Source organism: Stegodyphus dumicola, chromosome 10 (assembly GCF_044657685.1).
Source record: "Stegodyphus dumicola isolate Sdum_Otavi_A_Nest chromosome 10, ASM4465768v1".
NCBI classification, from domain to species: Eukaryota; Metazoa; Arthropoda; class Arachnida; order Araneae; family Eresidae; genus Stegodyphus; species Stegodyphus dumicola.
The window spans coordinates 102,301,000-102,323,615 of NC_140777.1; the positions used below are offsets into that span (position 1 = coordinate 102,301,000).

General features: G+C 35.3%; 1 protein-coding gene across 6 annotated transcripts in view; it reads left to right on the forward strand.

Annotated features, from left to right (window-relative positions):
- LOC118190586 (uncharacterized) overlaps positions 1-22,616 on the forward strand; it is a 228,101-nt gene that overhangs the window by 23,734 nt on the left and 181,751 nt on the right. For 5 of the 6 annotated variants that reach the window (XM_085825327.1, XM_085825338.1, XM_085825331.1 and 2 more), the window contains exon 2: positions 18,171-18,384. The exons of the other annotated variant lie outside the window; for it this stretch is intronic. The gene's annotated coding sequence lies outside the window, so the exon portion shown is untranslated. The remainder of the gene's footprint in view (positions 1-18,170; positions 18,385-22,616) is intronic. 6 annotated transcript variants of the gene reach the window in all.

Genomic DNA, 22,616 nt, shown 5'->3' on the forward strand with positions numbered 1-22,616 from the left:
ATTCGTTACAGAAGATTGGCTGTTGCCACCGCTACTGCTTACCTAGAGAGAGGCCTGCTGACAGAACAAACCTGAAAGCCTGATATAGGCACCCTTGCCAAGTTTTGAAAGTTAGTTGTGCTCTGGCCTGTCTGATGCAGTTTGTGTCATAACTTCAAGTTCCTATGGTTGTAACACAGTTAATATAGTTTAAGATTCCAATAAGCCACTAAAGCACCAGCTGTTTTGTATTAATTTAAGTCTCACTAGATTCAAAGAATTAAGTTTCATGTTAATTTTTACATTTTTGAGCTGTATCTTGTGACCATGGTAAAGATTAATGAAAGGCAATAACTTACTTTAATATGCACAGATAACTTTTAAAGGTGACTAGTTAGTTACAAATAGTTAGATGAGGGTACTTAGTCATTTTAGATTTACGTGGCTACTATTAAATTTATTTTTTAAAAATATTTATTAAAATCACAATCGATTAACATGTCACAGTTTAAAATACATGTTATTTATGACATTGATTCTTAAACAACTTTAAGATATACACATTAAAAGCTACAAAACATTTACATTTCGTAGCAACAGTACTCAGCAAAATATTTGTTCATCTTTTTAATTTGAAGCCTTTCCAGACATTCTGGCTATTATATCAATTTCCTTTTTCTTTAAATGTCTTTTCTAACTATAAGAAATTTGCTTCAATACGCGAACCAATATTCTGACTAGTTTCTGCGTGTTTTATCTCCTAACTTGGCAATCTCTCGATAAAGTACTTATGAGGTTTTACTTGGTCTGGTAAACATTAAATTGTCCAAAACCCCTGATAGACATGAAGCAAATTATTGCTATGTCTAAAGGTAACTGCAAAGTCAGATAAAGGCCTAAAAAAAAGCTAACTCTTTTTTGAAAAGACCTTAGAACATAAAGGCATGTTCTTATGCAGGTTTGCTTTAAGTCCAATCGGTGCCATCATGCAAATGTCTAACGAGCGCCTTTATGCAGTGACGATGTTAAAGGGAAATTGTTTATGGTTAACACTTAAAATGAAGCATTATTAACATGATAATATAAAAGACACACACACGAAAAAAAAATTATCTTTTGTCTAAATATGCAAACATTTTGTGCTTTGTTAAAACTCGCACTAAAACATATTTATTGACGAATTATACATATATTTAAGTTATAAAAAGCCGCTCAACAAGTATAGTAGCTAGCGTTGCTGACTGCTGTTCAGAAGGGCCTGGGGATTGTTTATTAGATTATTAAACTAAATCAACTTAATGTAATAAATACATCAAGATATAATACAGTCATGTAAAGAAAATATGTCTTGACGTTGAATAGTACCATTCCCTGTTCCTCTGTCTTCAACTTAGTTATGTCAGGAATGTAGATATGATTTTATTCTTTGCAATATATTATCTTCAGAAATCATCTAAAATTTCACTGCAGTAAGCTTCTAGGCAAATCCAATGTTTATTTTTAAATTTCTTTTTAACATTTATGACCTTTAACAACAAAAATAATTATTATAATAAAATTGAAAATTATTATATTGTATTTGAAGAATAGATTAACACTGATTGCTGTGGCGATGGGGGTAACCAGTGGCTGGCACTCAACTTGGCTACAGCGCCTTGGGGGGCCACCAGTGATGCAACCAATAGTAAAAATACATAATTAGAGTAAATATTGATACTGATAAATTTTTAATAATACCATAGTTACTATAATGATTTCAAGAATAATAAATTGCAATAATGGTCTACAGCACCTTGGGGGATAACCGTTAATACTCACCATAAAAAGTGCATTAAACATAATTAATAAAACTCACCTTATCTTCTGTAAGTAATATTTTAACACAATATACATTGCATAATAGTTGGACATATTTGAATTAATAAAAAAAATCATCTTAGTGCCATGGTCAAATGACGTACGATGCACACAGCAGTCAAAGTATTAAAATTGTTAATTTTAAATAACATACAGTAATGAGATGCCTTGATATAGACTTTTATTTCTTTTGTAACATTTATTATGAGCTATTACAAAAATTAGAATTACAAATTATTGCAAGGAATTTTTGGCCATAAATTTATAGTGGAAGCTGATGGGTATTCAGACAAAGATTACCTGTAAGCATAAATAATTTATTATTAGCCTAGTATGAAGAAGCTTAGTCTTCTGGATTGTATTGCTGTGATACTGGTCTTGTATCTGCATTATGATTTAATTCTCCAACATTTAGTAGGTGTAAGGCAGTGATTTGGAGTTCCTCCTTTGTGGGTTTACACAATTTTTTGTGTGTTTTTTTTCTTTCTCCCTTTTTTACAGAAAATAAATGCCTCTGATGCACATCAATTTTTTTCTTCTTTGTCGTACTTTGGGGTGTAATATTTTTATGAGAAGGGTCAGCAGTTTGAATTTCAGAAAAGCTGACATTATGGGCACGCACTGCATCCAGTGTTGGTTGTACTGCATCTAACAGTCTATTTACTGCATTATACTCAGCATCATTTTTAATTGAGCGCACAATGAATAAAAACTTTTCACTCATATTGTGAACTTTTTCCATCAAAGTTAGAGTTTTAGAAGTGCTAGGTAAATTTTTTTCTAATTCTGATGAAATTATATCCTGCTCCGTAACTTTCTCATCATCATGATCGATACATAAATCACCTACTGAATCATTATGGTCATCACAATTTTTATTTTTTCTGTACTGACATACAGAATGGATATGCTTGCACATATTCCATTTTATACTTGCATCTACACATGTACAAGTATATTTGTGAATACATGCATTGCATTCAGTACAAGTAAGTTGGCAAGTACAATCATTGACATTTTGCTCGACCAGATAGATTTCAGAACAATCACTTGATAAAACTTCCCAACCTCTTTCATTCTGAATGACTGAATACGATTCAGTTAGGATTACCTTGTGGCGTTTGCGCAGAATTTGTAACTTGCTGCACAGTTTACCCTTGTTCAGAATAATTAGTCTGTCGACCAATTTATCTTTTATAAAATTCATTAATATTGTAATAGACTTGTCGAGTCGTTTAACTATTTTTCCATTAAGATAGAGATACTTTATGATCTTATGCATCCTTTCTAGATGCATGTTTGTATTAATCCCACACTGTAATCTATGGCAATATGCCCACGCAGTGGCATTTTTTGCGTAGTGGCTAATGAAATATTGCCCAAAGGCATTTGTATCCGAGTCATTTAGCAGTGTTTCGGTTGCTGTTTTTAACATGTTTTCAAATGCTGTGATGTCCCTCTCTTCTAATAAAGTTCGCAATATTTTGTACACTTCTAGTTGTTTTTCTTTGCTACTTACTTTTTTTAACTGCGTTCGCCATGCTCTATCTACATGCCAGCTACAGAAAAGCCGTTTTTTTTCGGGGGGGGGGCTGGCATAATTTGGCACCACCCGTTAAAATAATTATTAGCCATGTCTGACATAAATATGTCAGGCTGAATGTTTCCACATGTTTTCTTAATGTGTGAAAAAAACAGTGCCATTACCATTTGATCGTTTCTGCTACATATGCAGAAAGCACATGGAAACCCCTAACGAAGATTATCGAGGACCAACAGTGTGATAAGTTCGAACCCATAGTTATTTAAACCATGAGTCCCATCAACACAGACACAGTCCTTACCAAATTTTTCTAACATGTAACACTGAGCTTCATTCATAATTATAAGAATAAAATCTTCAAGGTTAAGCTCAGGGTACATGTCACTTAGCTGTCCTTGTGGTTTATAAAAGAGCACACAAGAATTTTCTGTGCCCTCCATTTCACGAACCCATGAGTCCACACTTACTGCGTCATCTGAGTGTCTTACAGATGACAGATTGAACAGAAATTCAATATTGTGTAAATCATGGCGAGTAACTAGATGCATACGTGTCTGATCTCCTGCAATAGAATCGCGAATCTCGCCCAAAATCCTTTCGAAAGGAATACCAGCAGCAATCTTGGAAGCTAAATGCATTCTATCTTCCTTTGAAAGAAACATATGTCCAATTTCATTTTTATGGCCAACATGAGTCTTTAAGTATTGAACACAGCATTTTCCATCAGTTTCAATAACTGTAATACTTGCTGGACAATCCATCCATGCTGGACAAACTGCCTCGACTGCCAAGTTCTTTAGATATTACCAAGTTAGCATTACTAGCATACTACGCAATCAAAATCTTCTTCAATATGGGTCTAATCACGCATTCTACAGTGTTACGTCTTTTCCTTTGCTTTTATTATGACATATATCAGCAGCTAAAATCTACAACTTGGAAAGTTTTTAATTCTTGCAGAGAATAAAAAAGATCTGGCTCATTATTCTTTTAAGCATCATAAAACTTTAAAATGAGTATAAAAGAAATTCATTTTTACTTTAGCAAACGCCAGAATTTAAATTAGTATTTGTTTTGTATGCACAATTTGTACAATATTGATAAACGAAAATAGAGGCTTGCAGTCTCAATAAACTGTCCCATTAATGGCGATAAATGACTAGCACCCATCTTTTGGGGAATTCAAGTTGTTAGAAAGAGAGGACAGGAAATGTCGCGCAGTTCGTGGATTAGATAATAGGGGATGTATCTTCAATCAAATTTCAAGCAGTTCGTATCCTACTTTTTAGTACCATGAATATATCAACTGCTTCAGCGGTAATTACATAGTAAATAAAAAACGTTTGTTTATTCCGTAAAGGTCACCACGATTCCGCAAATTGCAAAAGATTGGATTTAAGACAAAAACTTTGTAGAGACATTAGGATTTTTTGGAAGCTGAAGAGATGATAAATTAACAACCGCTTTCGCCGGGAATCGAACCACGGACTTCTGAAATACCGGCTCAGTGTGCTACACCACGAAGGACGCTAGGGAAGTGGGAGAAATACCTTATAACTTAATAAGCTAAAAGATTGAAGATAGGTACTGGTGCTGTGCTAGAAAATATCACATGTCCCGCGAATGTATCCTTGCTGTAAAACACAGATTGGACAGTGGTAGTCACTCTCCCGTGAACTGTCCACAGCCAAAGCATCTTCAAACAACATCCCAAAACGAATCCCATCCTATGAGTATTTCCTGCTAACAGCCGCCCAAATATTAATCAGCCAAATGCAATCGCTTTTCTTTCAACGCGAACAGCCATATCTGGAATTTTCAAGGACAAATTAAATATCCATACGATTTCGAACTTTGATCTCTATTGCACAACGTCAATGAAATGATCTATTCCTTCTCCACGGTTATTGTATCTCCAAAAGCAAAAATGGCCATCCGTTCGTGGCCTACTAGTTTTAATTCTTTAACTAACCTAGATGAAATAAAACTTCGATGATCACCATTGTCTAAAATAAGATTAGTTAAAACCGATTTTTATCCGAACAGTCGAAAACTTTACATGCTTTTAAGAAAACCATATTTTTGTTACAAATATTACTATGAGACACAGAAATATTCTCGACGCTTAAATTAGATTTAGACTATGAGTCATTCAAAACAGTTTCGCTTTCCGTTTGCTTGTCGCAAACCTCATACGGTAGGCTTAACGGAGTTGTTTTTTTCCCACAAACTTACTCATGATATAATTTGCTAAAACATTTTTACACGCAATTTTTGCTTAACATTCGCGGGACATGTGTTGTTTTAAAAAATAGACATTCTTTGATTAGAACCATCGCAGTGGCTCCTACAATCCAGCGGACTTCAGTCCAAGAGGAGAATCGGTTGGGAGAATTCCGACAAGTTCTTTGTGGTCAGGTACAACCTAGTTATCTAGACCACGTCACTCGTAGCATAGTCAAGAATCGCTATATGTTATTGATGATTGTAACGAAGCTATTTTCGTGAAAGAGCGATGGACTGCGCCGGTTAATTCCATGGTAACCAATTCCATGTGGTGGGAATTTATCTCTGCCGTTACTGGACATTAATGACTTCAGAACGAGACAGACTACTGCTTAGCGTGGATTAAAAGGTTTGTGCGCAGTTCTAAACCGAATTCTTCAAAATTAAATGGGCCTATGTGTGCTTCAGAACTCAAGCAAGCTTTGCGTTTTTAGATCAAAGTTACTCTATTCAAACATTACAGTACAGAGGCTACCCAACTTCTTTCAGGAGGTACTGTCAACAAGGATTCATGCATATTTAATTTGAATCTTGAACTTGATGACAATAACGTACTTTGTTTGAAGGGACATGTAGAGTTCTCTACTAACAACGTGAGACTAAATATCCTTAGCTTCTTCCATATAATGATAAATTTGATGAGCTACTCATCTATGATTCTCACATTAAAATGTACTATTCAGGTGTTGATACAACTTTAACGCATTTACGAGAACAATTTTGGATTGTCAAAGGTAATCAGTTTTGGATTTTCAGACTTGAATGGAAATAATTTTGGATTGTCAAAAGAGTGCTAAATAACTATCTGATTTACAGGCGGTTCAGAGTGAAACTTGAAACGCAGATGGTTGTTCCTTTACCACCTGATAGAATTAAAAAGCATCCACTATTTGATATATGTAGTGAGTGAGTGAGCGCCACCAAGGAAGACCACTGACCTGGCCTTAGCCTCACAGTGTGTTATCTTCCTGGCAGAAACCTTCTACTCTCTGCTCCATCCTGCTCCGGGAACGCAGCCGAATAGACGGCTAAGAGCCTCACCAAGTCTACATATAAGCTTGGATGTTGTTGTACGGGGAAAGATTATCCTGTTAGGAACTACTTAAAATTAAGCAAAGAAGCAATCAAACGACTGTTAAGAATCGCTGTTAGAATAGACAGAAACTTGTGTTAGATAAAGTAAAGATAGGAGGACTCTGCCTGAAAAATTAACTGCCGTGTATTTTCTGGACTTGCTAAATGTCTACATGCGGGTGCTTATCCTGATACAACTGTCATATATTTATGGGGCTTCTGTGAAATCGTTGGTCCTGCATGGAGGAAAGTTGTAACCTATTAAATTATTGCACATAGTAAACTTAAAGTAAATAAATAAATAAATAAATAATAAATAAAGAGAGAGATTAAAAGATGATTAAAAAAAATCCTAGCGCCCAAACATAATTTAACGCAGCTTACTTTCCATGTGCCTGACTCTTATGTAAGAACATTTAAAAGAATGTGTACCTGTTATCACTAAGATAAAAAATTCCTGCATAATTTAGTTTTTTGCGCATACTTAAACTGTAGTTGTTTTACAAATTGAACCATTCACCTACATTTTCTTTCGTAGTACTTGCAGACAGGATAATACATACATAAGTACAAAACTGAATATTAAAGTGAAAAACTAACATGATACTGAGTACAGAAATACAGAAAGCTTATCCCTAATGGCTGCGTACATAATACTTAAAAATGCATACATAATACATGAAAATGCATACATAATACATGAAAACTAAAAACAAAACTGATAAGCATAATACATAAAACTGATCATTAAGTAATGCTATGTAGTCTAAATCCTAGCCAAGTACGAACTGACCTTCATAGTACATGCAGAGAAGGAATAAATACAGACTTGAGTACTTTAAAGTGAACATAAACAGAAAAGTACAGCACCATACTCAGTAAAACTGATATCTGATTCCAAACATTTGAATACATAATGCTGATACATAATTACAAAGAGAAACTTACCTACATTAATTCCATAGTTAGTTTTATCACCTTAGAACATGCACATAATTTATACAAAACATAATTAAGCACGTAATGCTGATCACTAGGGAAGAGATTCAAACATGCAATTGATCACATAAATACAGATATTTCTTCCCTAAAATTTACATAAAAAGTTGAATATTTATTAAAATTAAGAAGGCAAAAATGCCATACCAATAATAATATCATTCATAAACTCGAGGTGATAACATAAATTGAACTTGTCCTTCTTGAACCTATTTATCACAAACTTGTAATTTAAATACACGATTTATAAGTGTAGGAAAAACTCATTGCTGCTGAAGATTTTACTGGCACGATCTCATCTTGCGAATCCTAGACCTGTACATTAATTGCAAAAGTAAACATTTTAAAGAATATAGGCAGGTTGTTGACATAGTCCTAATTATCTAAGTTAGTCTTCGGTTGAGAGGTTCGAGGTGTGTGCCCAGATTGATTTATACATTTTATGATTCAGAGCGCTAAGCACTTGATTATTTCTATTTGGGGACACTTATCGTCGTATTAGAATCAGCCTGACAATGGCTGATTACCGCTTGTAACCTTTTATTTGCTGTTTTGTTTGTTCTCATATTTGCCGCCCATTGTGGCCAGTAAGCTTGACTTGGCTTTCTTATATGGTACTGTGCCGTGTTTGTGCAGTGGAAGACGTAGTGGTCTGGATCCCCCACCTCTCCACATTGACATCTTTCTGTGTCACTCAGGCTGAATCTATGCAGATAGGTCAGGAATGGGCCATGACCTGTATAAAACTGTGTCTGACTACCACTATTGCAGTTTAACTCTAGCGTTGTTTTTGGGAAGAACATATACGTTCTCCTTCCTGTATCTGCTGTGTCCCATCTGGCTTGCCATCTGTCTATTAGTTGTTTTAGAGTGATCTTTTTGAGATGAGACCTAGGTAATTTATCTGGCAGTTCTGTTCTTGAGACCTCCTTTGCCGCTTCTTTTGCCAGGGTGTCTGCTTCCTCATTACCTTTAATGCCCACGTGAGCCGAAACCCACGTGAGGCATGGCCTTTCTGATGGTAGAAGACTGAGGAGGATTTTTCTAAGTTCTTGGACATACTGGCTTCTGCTTTTGTAACCTTTGATTGCGTCAAGGCTAGAGGCAGAATCACTGTAAATAGTAATGTGGATAAATCTGTTCCTCTTCACATAATTAATTGCTGCTTTAAGTGCTGCCAGCTCAGCTTGGAATACTGAGTTCCTACTGCCAAGTCTTCTTTTCCATTTATACACAATTGTATTACCTTTTAGAACGCAGAAGGCACTGCAAGTACCCGTCTCGGTTTTTGAGCCATCTGTAAATATAGCTGTGTGATTATCTTTTGGTGTCACATAGTGGCCTAGAATACACTTTTTAGATGTGTTTCAGCCGAATGTCCTTGCGTCACTGGCTTGTGTTTTTCAAAGTCTTCAGCAAAGTGGTGTTGTTCCCATAGAAGTCCATCCTCACCTAGCCTTAACACTCTTGCAATTAACGACTCCCTTTCCGTTTGCAGGTCTAGCGGAGGAATTCCTGCTAGAACCTGCAGAGCTGTCGTTGAAGTAGTTCTGTAGCCCTTGCAGATGAGCAAGAGTTGCAGCCTATGCATGGACAGGAGTAATCTACGCATGCTTACGTTGAGTGTATTTCCCCAGATCGCTTCGCCGTAGAGAACAATTCTTTCTGTTATTGCTTGGTACCACCTCTTAAGCACCCATGGTGGTGCTCCCCACTGCAGTCCTGTTGTGCGTAGCATTGTGTTTGTGAGTGCGATACATCTTTTCCTGAGTTCTTTTAAGTGGGGAATCCAAGAGAGATTATTGTTGAGGATAAATCCTAGGTATTTTTTGTTTGGAGAGCATTTTATTGAGCTACCGTTGAGTCTAATGGTAGGATTTCTTTTCATTACTCTTTTACACCCGATAAATAGCATGGGATATATGTAGTATAGATTTCGCCGGATATTTTTTTGTGCACGATTTTAATTCAAAGTGTTATTTACTTATATTCAGTTGTGCGGTGACATGAGGTACGCGCTTAGAAATAGTTCTGAACATACGTGCCGATTCTTTTTTGTTAGGATTCCGATGATTTGTTTCTTGTCGAGCATTATGTTCCACTATATATTCTTATAATACCAAAGCTTTCAAAAAAGCCAATTGTGAATGGAGAAAATAGTGGAATCAGATAGATGATGATCAACTTAAAAATATGTTTTGTTCCAAAGGTTGTAAGATTGTACCTAAATTAAATTAACTTTGATGGCTAGATCTTTACTTGAATTGTGAAGCGACTATTCGCTAAGTTCAACGGTATCAGTAACAGCACGTGGAAAGGGTGAAGAGACTCTTTTATTCAACTTAAGAAAAGTATTTACGGTCGACACTCCTGGTGCTTACAACTACATGCCAATACTTTGGCGGCAACTAAAAATAGAAATATGAAGTTTAAAACCAAGCCTAAATGAAATAATCAGCCGAAGCTGCACAGGGATATTAAACGCATAGTTGGCTCTTGGACAAACCATCGACGTAGACTAACTGGCAATTAATTTGGACGGCCGTATAATAGCAAGCTTAAATAGCAGAGAACGCTGCCGAAAAAGCTGAACACGCTCTGTATGAAGTGACTCAGTCACCAGCTTAAACAGTACCTTTCTACCGTTCTTTGCGTTACACGAGAAACTGAAATCTCACACTGCCAAGAAAACGTGGTTTGAAAGCAAGAGCAACAGGAAAGTTTGCTTCAAAATAAAACTAACTATTAAATAAATTAAATGAATCCCCTAAATTATAGTTTGGAATTTTATAGTTGGAAAAAATTCCATGGTGTGGAGGTTTCCGGGAGAGTCAGATACGTACGGTTAAAACTTGCTTAATGAAAAATGTTGGACGATTATCCCTTTCTCTATAAGAATATGAAACTGTTCATAGAAATTGAAGCCATGGTTAATTTCAGGGATATCACGTATCTGTACAACGAACCCTGTTCTCTCACCTCATCTCATTTTCTTGTTGGTAAATGGTTTGTGTCTTTACCTGTAACAAAACATGAAACACATTTGAATGCTAATAGAAATTCAAGAAATATAAATATCAGCAAATTCTTTTGAATCACTTTCGGAACAGGTGAAGAAAGGAATATTTACATAACCTGAGATCAGCTTATATTTCCCCGCAACCAGGTAAAATAGTTTCATTTAAAGCGGATGATATTATTTTAATTAATGATGAGCGTTAACCCAGAAATATGTGGATGATGGGAAAGATTTTAGAGCTGTATCTAGAAGAGAAGGAAAAATTCATTCTTTTCTTTTTCAAACTCTTAGAGGAAATATAAAACTCTCAGTACAACTTGTGTATAGTTTGGAAATTAATGTTTATAACCAGAAGACCATGCAAATTTTACATTTAACAAAGCAAATTTAATTAAAATAAAAACACTACATGAAAGAATTACATGTCAAAAGTAATAAAAGTAACATAAAGCAATTACTCTTGTTATGTCCATGCACAAATCTGTCGAATCTCTAACTAACGGTTGATATGTTAGATGTTTCAAAAATGTTTTTTGACAGTTGCCATTTACCGTTAGGTCATAAACTTCCCCTCGGGCTCTGATGACGTCCCGGCAAAGAGTGCGCGTTGGATAGTTTAATTTTACGAGGTTTGCGTCTTTTCCTTATGAGAGCCACAGGATGTTGATCTTTCGATGGAGGCAGTTTATAGGTTCTCATCATACTGGTATGATAAGTGCCTAACACTTGATCAGGAGTAGCAGGATCTGCAATGTCATATGTTGTGGGAGATCTGTTAGTAATCACTAGATATGGGACCTTCGCCTTTAGGCATACATTTTTTACTTTTTCCGTCGTCCTAAGTTCGCTTCCGAACTGCAAATAAGCAGCAGTATGACCTGTTGTGTCACATATTGCTGTATTCATGGCAAAACGAATTATGGGCAGTTTTTCTTCCCAAGTATCATGAGCATCACCGACTAGTATGGCTAGTTTGGGTTTTAAATCTCTGTTCTTTCGTTCGGAAGGATTCGCTAGAGGATGATAAACAAGAATGAGTTCTTGTTTAATACCAAGGAAGTTACAGGTTTGTTGCATTACCGCACTAACAAATTGTGTGCCATTATCACTAATCAACCACTCTGGGTAAACCATAGCGTAACTTCTTCAATTAAAATTTTTGCACAATTTTTCGCAGTGGCTTCTTCCAAGGCCAAGAGCTCTGCCCATTTCGTACTGATGTCTTCAATAAGAAAAATCCATTTTTTCCCACTTGGGGTTTCTGGAAGTAGGCCAAAAAAGGTCTATAGCAAGTGTTTCAAACCTCTGTGCGTACACAGGTGTTCTAAGTAATCCAACAGGTTTCTGGTTATTTGGTTTATACCGATTGTACTCAGCACAATTTTTCACGTATTCTGAGATATACTTTCTCATACCAGGAAAGTAATACATGGAGGCAATCTTATAATACATGCCTTCAGCTCCACAATGTCCTGCAGTGGGGGAATCGTGATACTGCTGTAGGACTGGTTCTCGCTCATGACGAAAGACAACTATCTGAGACTCTTCGGAGTCTGTGTCGGGAAAGTAACGATACAAAACTCCTTGATTCATGAGATATCCTCTATTAGTCCAATTTACATAATTTTCATCTTTTTTGCCACTCTCAAAACAGTCTATAATCTTCCTTACATCTTCATCTTTCATTTGTTCTCCACGAATGTCTTTAGATTTCCGGGATGGTAAATCTATAGATGCAGCATTTAAATCACAAAGTCGTTATTTGCATAAAATGGTCTAGAAAGAAGATCTGCTATAACATTGGATTTTCCTGGAGCGTAGACAATTTTTGGATGATATGACTGGATTTGAAGGGTACATTGAGACAAACGATCAGATGGTGATTTAATACTCATTAGCCATTTAAGAGGTTGGTGGTAAGATGCAATTATTATTTCTTGGTTTTCTATATAACCGCGAAACTTCTCAAGGGCCCAAACTACTGCAGGAGCTTCTCTCTTGGTAGCTGAATAATTTCTTTCTGCTGAGCTTAACAATCGATTTGCATACTCAATCACACGTTCCTCTGGGCCTTCTCCTTGGATAAGGACTGCTCCTAAAGCATACTTACTGGCATCTATCCTAATGATGAACGGTTTAGAGATAAATTGAAATTTAATACCCAATTTTTAATATAATTTTATTACTAAAATAAAATTTTCGAGATGAAATTTCTACTGAAATTGTTATTCAATTACATAAAAGAAGTGCCGCAGCCTTCTCATTAATGGCTGCGGTGCATTCCGGCTAGAATTGCAATTTATTACAAAAACTAAGAAGCACCGGAGCCAATATCCGGTGGGCTCCAGCCCAGTTTAAGCTAAGGGGAGGGTGGAATTTTTTATCATCACAAAAATTAAATATACATAAAGTATAGCTGATTAAAATTCCAGGGCGAAACAGAATGAGGGTATAAGTGGGTGGAAACAAAAAATGAGGGGAATTTTGGTGAGAGAGAGCGTCCTCTTTAACCGCGGCACTCTGCTGATATAATTATAGCTATCAAGCAGATGTGTGTCAGGGGTAAAATGAGTTTTGAATCTAACACCTAAGGATGAATGTAATGTTGCTGGTTACCCTTCCCCCCTTCAATTAGTGGATGCTGTGGGAAGACGATGTATAGGACGTGCTTGAGAAGTTTTATCTCAGTATTTCACTCTTATTGTACTCGCTGTCACTTAACGATCATTTAAGAACACACATTTTCCTTCCTGGGAGGATAACTAACTGTAAGCATCCATAACAATACAATAAATACGGTGGCATGGCGGGAAATTAACGCATTCCTAAACAAACTCCCCCCAAATTTATTCTCCTTAAAGGGAAGGGTTTCCGCATGTGAGTGAGGGGACTTTACTTGAACGTCTCATGTTCTCATGAGTTCGTATTTCTAGGAAAATAGACTATTGCAAAGTCTGCTTATTGTTAAACTAAAACGTTAAATTATGGTTCAGTTTTATAAAAAGAAGTACCAGAGCTCATCTGATTTAGAGCTCCGGTGCGCTCCGGCTAAAATCGTAATTTATCTTGCACCGAAGCCGGCCTCCGGTGGGCTCCGGCGCAATTTAAGCACTGCGAGAATCCCTAGTTAGTTGCAGAACTGCATTATTATCATTTAAAATCAATGCAAAGCATTTGAGAGCTACCTGCCTAAGGGAAGAGATTTCTACCGCATTATTGTCGCAATTGGCGATCTATTGAATTTCGTTAATTAGTTTTATAATAGATGGCGCTACCTCTTTTCTATACATTCTTTTTATTTTGTTTGTTTCATGCTTATCGTTTCTTTCACATGCAATTTTTCCGTTGAATTTGGCAAGAGTTTTTAAAATGCTCTCTTCGAAAATTTGTTGTCAATTTACTTTCAAATAAATTTCACGTTTACGTTACAATGAAGAAGCAAATGAAATAACTATTGTCTCAATCGCCAGCAGTATTTAATTTACCACTCTTAAATTCATTATCTCTGTTTTTTACTTCTGTGTAACGAATTAAGTTGCAATCGTAACTACGTACGAAGTAAGTCGTAAGTAAATCGAACGAGTAAGTTGCACTTTTGTAAGAAGTATTGCAATCGTGAAAATTTTGGGGTATCCTATTTCAATGAAAATACCCATATTGACTACTATCGGATACAATTAACGATGTTTTTGCCTGACATCTGTAGGTGAGAACAGAATAAAGGACTCTTTTTCCCAAAACGGGTTACAAAAAGGATTAAAAAACGATTCAGGACAGATTTTTTTGTGACGTCTGGACGTACGTACGTACGTATGTATGTGTGTATGTATGTAGCTCGCATAAATCAAAAACGAGTAGACTCAAAAACGTTGAATTTTATATATGATATAACATGTAGTTGTGCACCTACCTTTCTGGTTGCAATCGATTGCACCAAAAGTAAATAAATATGCAGATATATCCACTTTGTTACTCGGCTGCGTGAGCTCAGTTTTTTTAAAATTATTTTTATATGTTGGTAAATTGTGCATGTTTCGCTTTAAAAATGATTGAATTATGTTGTTCTTATCTTCCGGTTAAAGTTCTTATGCCTTTAGTTAATCTGCATGCAATAGTTGTAGAATTATTAGCAATTTAAAAGTTTTTTTAAGTGCGGCTAATTTTTTTACTATGTTTACATTGGAAACTTAGCAAAATAGTGAATTAAGTCAGTTTCTGCACCTTTAGTGTCTTTTTGCCGAGTGGGACCCAAAGTAAACTCAGTTTTGTGCACTGAAAAATCTGCCTTCTGTGCCTTAACTGCTTGTTTTTGCGTAGAAACAACAATTTTAATTGTAAAAATTGTTTTAATTGTATTTGGTGTTTTAAGTTTCTCTATATTTTTAAATTTTTAATAAAGATATTTTATGTAATTTTGTCTTGTCGCGAAGTGAGAACTGAATTAATTGAATCAGAAATCTCTAATGAGATTCGAGGAAATAAGTTTCAATGAAATGCAGCAAAAATAAATAAATAAATAAAAAAGGTGCGTATAATTTAATATTTCGCGCAAGGAAGTCATGTGGTCTACACATCAGACTTTTCAATGCTGTGCTTAGAACAAATTGTTTGTAAATAGGCTTTGACGACTAAATATAGGAGTACAAAATCGGGTGTGTTTCATTCACTATATGCGCGAGATTCTTGATATAATCTATATCCGTAACATTTAGGAGCTCACTTTCAGTTATATTAATGCCAAGTAAGTCAGTGAAATACTTAAACCAGCTAATTTATAAAAAAAAAGGTCACCCTTGTATTCGCACACTGAAAATTTTCTTATCCGTAATATAAAACACAGCGCAAGAAATAAATATTTTACAAAACGTTAAAAAAAAAAAAAAAAAAAAAAAAAAAAAAAAAAATTAATAGGAATAAATCTGATCATGGAAATTTGAAAGCTAGTTCTGAATATTTTTAATTGGCTGTTTCATTGGCGGACGGCACATCCAACTGTATGACTGGAAAAAGAGGTGGCGCTGTCTGTTACAAAAGTAGTAACTAAGTACCAAAATTCGCTACATAGCCAGTTACGACAATACCCCTTTCCTGGCTCCCGGTTACTTTATACGTGAGAAAAACGGACCCACTAACAGCCCAGCCATAAAGTCGCTGAACGCTGGTAGTTTGACCTGGACTCAATTTTGGGCGAACGGGCTGGCTGTACCGGCGTTTTCGTCGTTTTTCCCATACGTAACGTGGGTATGAATAAGTTTCCCTTAGACGCCCACCAGCGGCCGAGCGGTAACGTCGCTGAACACTGGTAGTTCGGTCCGAGGTTCGAATCCCGCGAACGAGGTGGCTGCTTGGGTGTTTTCGTGGTTTTCCCCATGTGTAATGTGTATACGAGCCAGTTTCCCTTTAAAAGTCCTCCACGAAGGCAACCCTCCCTTAAGGCAGATAGCCCTCGAGTGCCTTGCCGTAATCTAATAAACAACCTGTTTCCCTTAGACATTTCTCCAGAAAAGTATCACTGCCCTTACTGTAATCAAATAAACAAAGCCAAAAATGTGAAGAAAACGACGAAACTCCGACGAACACCGTTCGAACTACCGGTTTTCAGCTATTTTTCTGCTTTGCCGCTGGTGGGCTAAATAGAATTTGAAATGAATGGCATTAAGAAACTGGCAGAATTACAAACCTTCAAGATTATCGGACTGAATTTTGCTAAACATGATGGAAGCGGTAAAGCCATCAAGGAGAAAGTAAGAAATTATTTGACTTTATATTATATATCTCAAGATTCGTAGGCGATAAAAATAATTAACAATTCTCCCTGAATAAAACAAAAATCGGCTGCGTTTTCTTCCGATCTAGTTCCGTTTAGTTTTGTAGAATTAATAACTAAATTACGCTTAGACTTTTTAATGGCTCATGTCGTAAGGAGCAAACGTTTGTTTACATTTGAACGTAACGAGCTCTTTGTCCCCACTAAGATCTTTGAAATATTAAACTGTAATCTGTTAAGTCAGACTGGACTAAATTGACGTCACAGTTTCAGTACCAGGGGAACCTTTGATATCGAAGAGAAAAATAAAGTACATTCCATTATGTTTGTGATTATAATAATTAAAATTTTAAATTTAGTTTTCATGTTTAAAGTTATTGTAATTATTTCCGCAGTAAAATTTAACTGATTATTTTACCAAGGAAGACTGTTCTAAAATGTAAATACCATTGACCAGAAAGTTCTTAATACACTCATTTGGGTTGAATTTGACGCCCAACCAAAAAAGATTGCCGACGCGTACGTTAATTTTAAAAAGTTAAAAACCGTTTTTGAAACTATGGCTTTTTGTAGAAGTCTCAGAGGAATTGTAAGCATTCGCTATTGTTTCAGACATCTGTGAAAGCTATGAAGATTTATTTTTAGAATATGGCAATTCACAACAATATTAAGAAAACGTGTTTAAAAAGTGATTAAAATGTTAAAAGAAATGCTGAAACTGATATCAAAAGAGATAAAGAAAAAAAAGTGATGATTTGCTGTCATCAACCGAATCTAGAAAAGCACTGCCAATTCAAATTCAAATTCTTGAAATGAAAGGTGTTGATTAAAAAAGCTGTCAGCAGTTTTGCGAAACTGAAAATACAATTGAAAAATATTTGTTGAAATGTATCAAACAACACAGATATAATAATTGTTTCTTAGAGAGAAAATTTCAAGAACGTAATTATAAAAATTTTAAAATGAATTTAAAATTTACTCAAAAAGTTTAAATTTTAGTTTGTGTGTTTGTGGAGAGCAGCCCGCCCACCTGACAAGTGGTCTTACAGCATAATTAGGCTGTCTCAGTTACGAGTATATACAGACAAACACACACACTAAAATAAAATTCTCACTGTTGCCTCGATTATTATTGATATATTCCATAATCACTTTATGAATTATATCATTAATAGTCGATTTTATTATTGATATAATTCTGATTTTAGTATTATTTATTTAGTTCTTAAGTATTAATTTTTAGCTATTATGTTTGGATTAATTGAATTAATTCTTAGCTGTCATTTTACTTGTAAAGTTTAAACTGATACGTATCTCTGTATGCATTAAATTCATCCGCATAATAAATACTTTCGGAACGGAAGTGATTCATATGGCAAAACTATAAAGCTGTCAACACGTCGGTTGGCCTTGATGAGCATCGACATAACTTATTCGCGGGAAAGAATTTCGGTTTAAGTACGGAATGTGCCCTTTCTACTGCTATTGAAAGCATTCATAACGAAAAATTATGTAAATAATTGAGCTCATTAAATAAATATATTTTTTAACTGTCATAAATATGCTCCATTAAAATTTTTTGTTAGTATTATTTTTGATATTAGCTGTTATGTTTTCTAGTTATTTCATTATGCGTTTATTCGTAGACAGGCAAACGACAGCGGATGTCATGCTGGAGCCAAACGATTCCTACGTTTGAATGAACTAAGGAGGCTATTGATTCCAAGAGAATATCCCATACCTTTCCGTTTTGTGATCGGAAACTGTCATTTCATTAGTTTCAAATTTTGTTTTAACTGTGATGGCTTTCTTCAGCGCTGCTAGGAAACGAACATCTGAAGAAGTGTTTCAGTCAACAAGGTAAGAAAGATTTCCAGTTTGATAAAACATTTTTTTTTTTTTTTTTTGAAGCGAAATGTTTTCCGGCTACAGTGAGTGTTTATTTTTAAGCTAAGCCTGGAGAAGGGGAATAGATATATAATAGAACAGATCCTGAAAATAACTGAATTCTGGATAAATGGAGCAAAAGGGATATTGTTCTGAAGAATTTTTCAGGAAAAGAATCCCAAAATTTAATGCGCATACTTAAAAAGATGTCTACATTTTCAATAGTAATATTTTTATTCATATAGCACTAATCACTGCATGTAGTGCCACTGTATACATTTTTAAAGAATATTTTTTGTTCATTCTCTATAGTAAAGTTTTCTTTTTTACCTTTACGGAAAATTAAACATAACATCTGTTGCCGGTATTTCCATTATAATTAATAAGACGAACGGTCTGTAAGTAAATTTTAAGTCTCTAGTTATTTTTTTTTAATGGAGGAACAAAGTTGGTTTTTGCGATTGTTGGCAACAAGTTTTCTTTGCGGAAGTGAAACTCCTTTGAGATGAGTTTCTCGTTGGCCTCATGCTTTAGCTTTATGTTTCGGAGTAATTTCAAAAACAAATTAGAGGAGTTCTGCTTAATGGGGATCTCTGGAGAAATTTAAAACTAGACTAGATGAATTGGTAAAAGTTTACAATTGGGTGCCCCTTGCTTTTTTGGCGATTCTTTTTTGATGGCCAGGAAGACACAATTTAAAGATTGCTGCTGCGCAAAACCAAAATTGAAAGTCAAAGTATTGCACAAACTCTGTGTCCATGTACACATCAGTCTGTTTTCACTTAAAAAACATCCCAGAATTGCACAAACTAGGCATTGCGCACTGCCTTAAATTTGTCCATGTACACATCAATCTATTTTCATTAAAAAATTAAGAAGCTAAAACAAAGTTAAAACTATCATAATAACCAAAAATGAGGTTTCATCGCAAAAATAAAAAAAAAAAAAAAAAAAAAAAAAAAAAAAATTATCGCTAATCGAAGGGGCACCCAATTAATTCTACACTAGAGCCGATGAGTTTTGTATAAAACTTCTTTAAAATATACTAAAACGTTGAACTGTATTATTTCAGTAATTTCATCTCTGTATAATATCTAAGGGAAGAAAACCTTGAATGGCTATCAAAACGAAAAGAATGACCTGAAGATAACTTAAAAGGAAATAAGAAAGCGTTAAGAAAATCAGGAAACTTACAGTCACATCTAATCATAGCAAATAAAAATAATTAAATAAGTAAGTAAATAAATAAAAGGAAAAGGAAAAAGAAATCTTAAGGCTTTCAGATTTTACATTACGCTCAAAGGCGCGTTTTTTTAACGTTTTGTGTAACCTTTATTTATTAAACATCATGTTCTTCGCGCTTAAGCAATAAAATTCAATTCAATAGCAATATCGCAAAGTAATTTTAAAGTGAGCATATCTTTAGAATTTCCGATACGCAGTCTCGCGCGCTGGAGATAATAATGGTTTTTTTTTTTTTTTTTTTCCCTCCGTTCAGTGTTGCCATCGCTCGCTTTACAATCGTCGAGTTTCTTAATCAGAAACTCATAAATGCTTTACAATAATAATACAAACTTCAAATAAATAATAGCCCACCAGCGGCCGAGCGGTAAAGACGCTGAAGACTGGTAGTTCGGTCCGAGGTTCGAATCCCGCGAACGGGCTGGCTGCATGGGCGTTTTCGTGGTTTTCCCCATGTGTAACGTGTATACGAGCCAGTTTCCCTTAGAAAGTCCTCCACGAAGGCATCGCTCCCATTAGGCAGATAGCCCTAGTACGCTTTGCCATAATTAAATACACACACACCCTCAAATAAATAATAAATAACAAACTTCAAATTCAAACATAATATAAATAAATAACAAACAAACTTCAAATAATAACAACTTCAAATTCCGCATTAGCACAAACTTCAAATAACAAAAATAAAAAATAAAAATAATAATAACAATAAATCAAACTTCAAATTCCGCATTAGAGCTTCCAGATGCCCATATTCGATGGAAAATAACATTATTGAAAATTTAATGGCTAAAGGTACCGTTGTTTTATCACAATGCGAGAAACATACATACATTTATGCAGATTCTTCATTATTTGATTTCTTTAAATATAACGCAGGGCTCTAATATTTGGTGGTAACAATTTAAAAAGTGATTCGCCGTTTATAGTGAATCAACACAAAATGCCAAAACGAAATTAATAGCCCTTCTGGCTTTATTAGCCCACTAATCGATAAAATGAAATAAAATTAAAAATAAATGAATAAATACAAAGTGAATTTGAATCATCGGCGTCAGTGACCACAACCAAAGAAGATTTAACAAATTATGTTCTAGTTGAAGTAGACAGTGAGGAAGAAAATCAAACACTTGAATGAAACAAATAGTCAATATCAACATCGTGCGACAATTTGTTACAAAACCGTAATCGATTATGAAAGTGTTTTAAATACCTATGATAAACGTTATTAATGGCCAAACGGGTTTATTAATGATTATGATTATTTTCGATTGTTTTTATTCTGTTCTTGTTTCTTCTATCTGCCGTTCATGGATTCGACCAAAGTGAGAAAATGAATTTTTCATAAATTTAAACGAATATGTTTTAAACAAATACGATATTTAGGTTTTTCACTTATTTACTTGAAAACTAATAAACAGTGAAAACAGAATGGCTTATTATAATCAGAAAATACTACACAGATTCTTATGGAGTGTATCATTTTTGTGGTGAAATAGAAATTATAGGATCTGATGGCTGGAAGAAGTTTTAAATATAAGTAGAGTACCAACGGTTTCATATATCTTGTATACTGGATTTATAAATGAGAGGATATAAAAAAAGAAGAAGAAAAATCGGCTGATATAACACGCAATATTTTATGTTCCTCAGATCTTTTTTTAAAATTGCTGATTGAAGAATCGCATAAACAACAACAACAAAAAATTTAACATTAAAATGTTCTTTGCCACTGAATCCGTTTTTTATTATTAGTATATGCAATAAATATCTGTAACTTTTCCTGCTTCTTTTCGTAAATTGTCAAAATCAACTCTTAACAGTTTATATGAAATCTAGTAATGAATCATATTGTTACGTTATTTTCTTCCTTGACGTTCGTACGGGGTTCGTGAAGATTTAGAGCGAATAATGACGGCAACATTTGATGAAGTATCAAAACACACTTTATTTAGCTGGTACTAATCAGGACAGGTCCAAAATCACGTTACAGTCGTCGAAGAACTACTATAAACACGTTGACACAATCAGCGACACACCCTTCTGGTTATCAGGCTATAACGGTGGAGACAGCTTCACTGAAAAGCACCAGAGTACAGCTCCCGACTCTGCTCGGCCATTCTCGGAACTCCACGTACTCTCGAGACTCTCCACGTTACAACTCGCGATGAACTCGACAGAGCACGGCTCCCGACTCTTCGGTTCAGTCGTTCCCGGAGCTCATCACGCTCTCTCGACGATGCACTAACCGCGATACACTAAGAGACTCTTCGATGCACTCGACGACTCACTCGGCACTCGCTGGCCGGCTGTCAACTCGATCGTCACCGCACGGTCTGACTAGCTATCTCGCATCCTAAACGAGGTACTCTCACTCGCCCTCTCGACAAGGCACACTCTCCTGACTGCGGACCAGCAGGCTTTATATAGCTTTCAGCTTGTGTTCGACAACATTCTGGGCTAAACCGGTAAGAAATCGTTCCAGAAGGTTCTCCATCCGTCCATGGCATGCCGCTAATTTTGTCGCCAAATGGGAGATGTATGGCCCAAATGTGGCAACCCTGCCTTTCCTTGCCATTTTATGGCAACCCTAAAACTGCTTTGCGGAGAAGCCATCTTACCGCGCCTGTGTATTTCGTAGCATATTAAAAGTGCTGTATTTAGGGATTCGTCCTTTTGTTGAAGAGTCTTGTTTGAAGCATCTATTCTTTCTAAAATCTTTTCCCATACAGTAAGTAACAGTACATACTCAAATGTATCAAGTTTTTTATGTAAATCGGCAGCTTCGGACCTTGTTAACGGTTTTTCATCTTTGTTTGAGGGAAAAATGACGTAAACAATGTTTAATTTCTTCATAATTTTCCTTTAAGGATTTCACAGCATCGGAACGAGCAGACCATCTGGTGTTACAAATAGGTTTAATACTTAAGTGTTTGCTCTTACAAAATTTTGTAATGCATTTC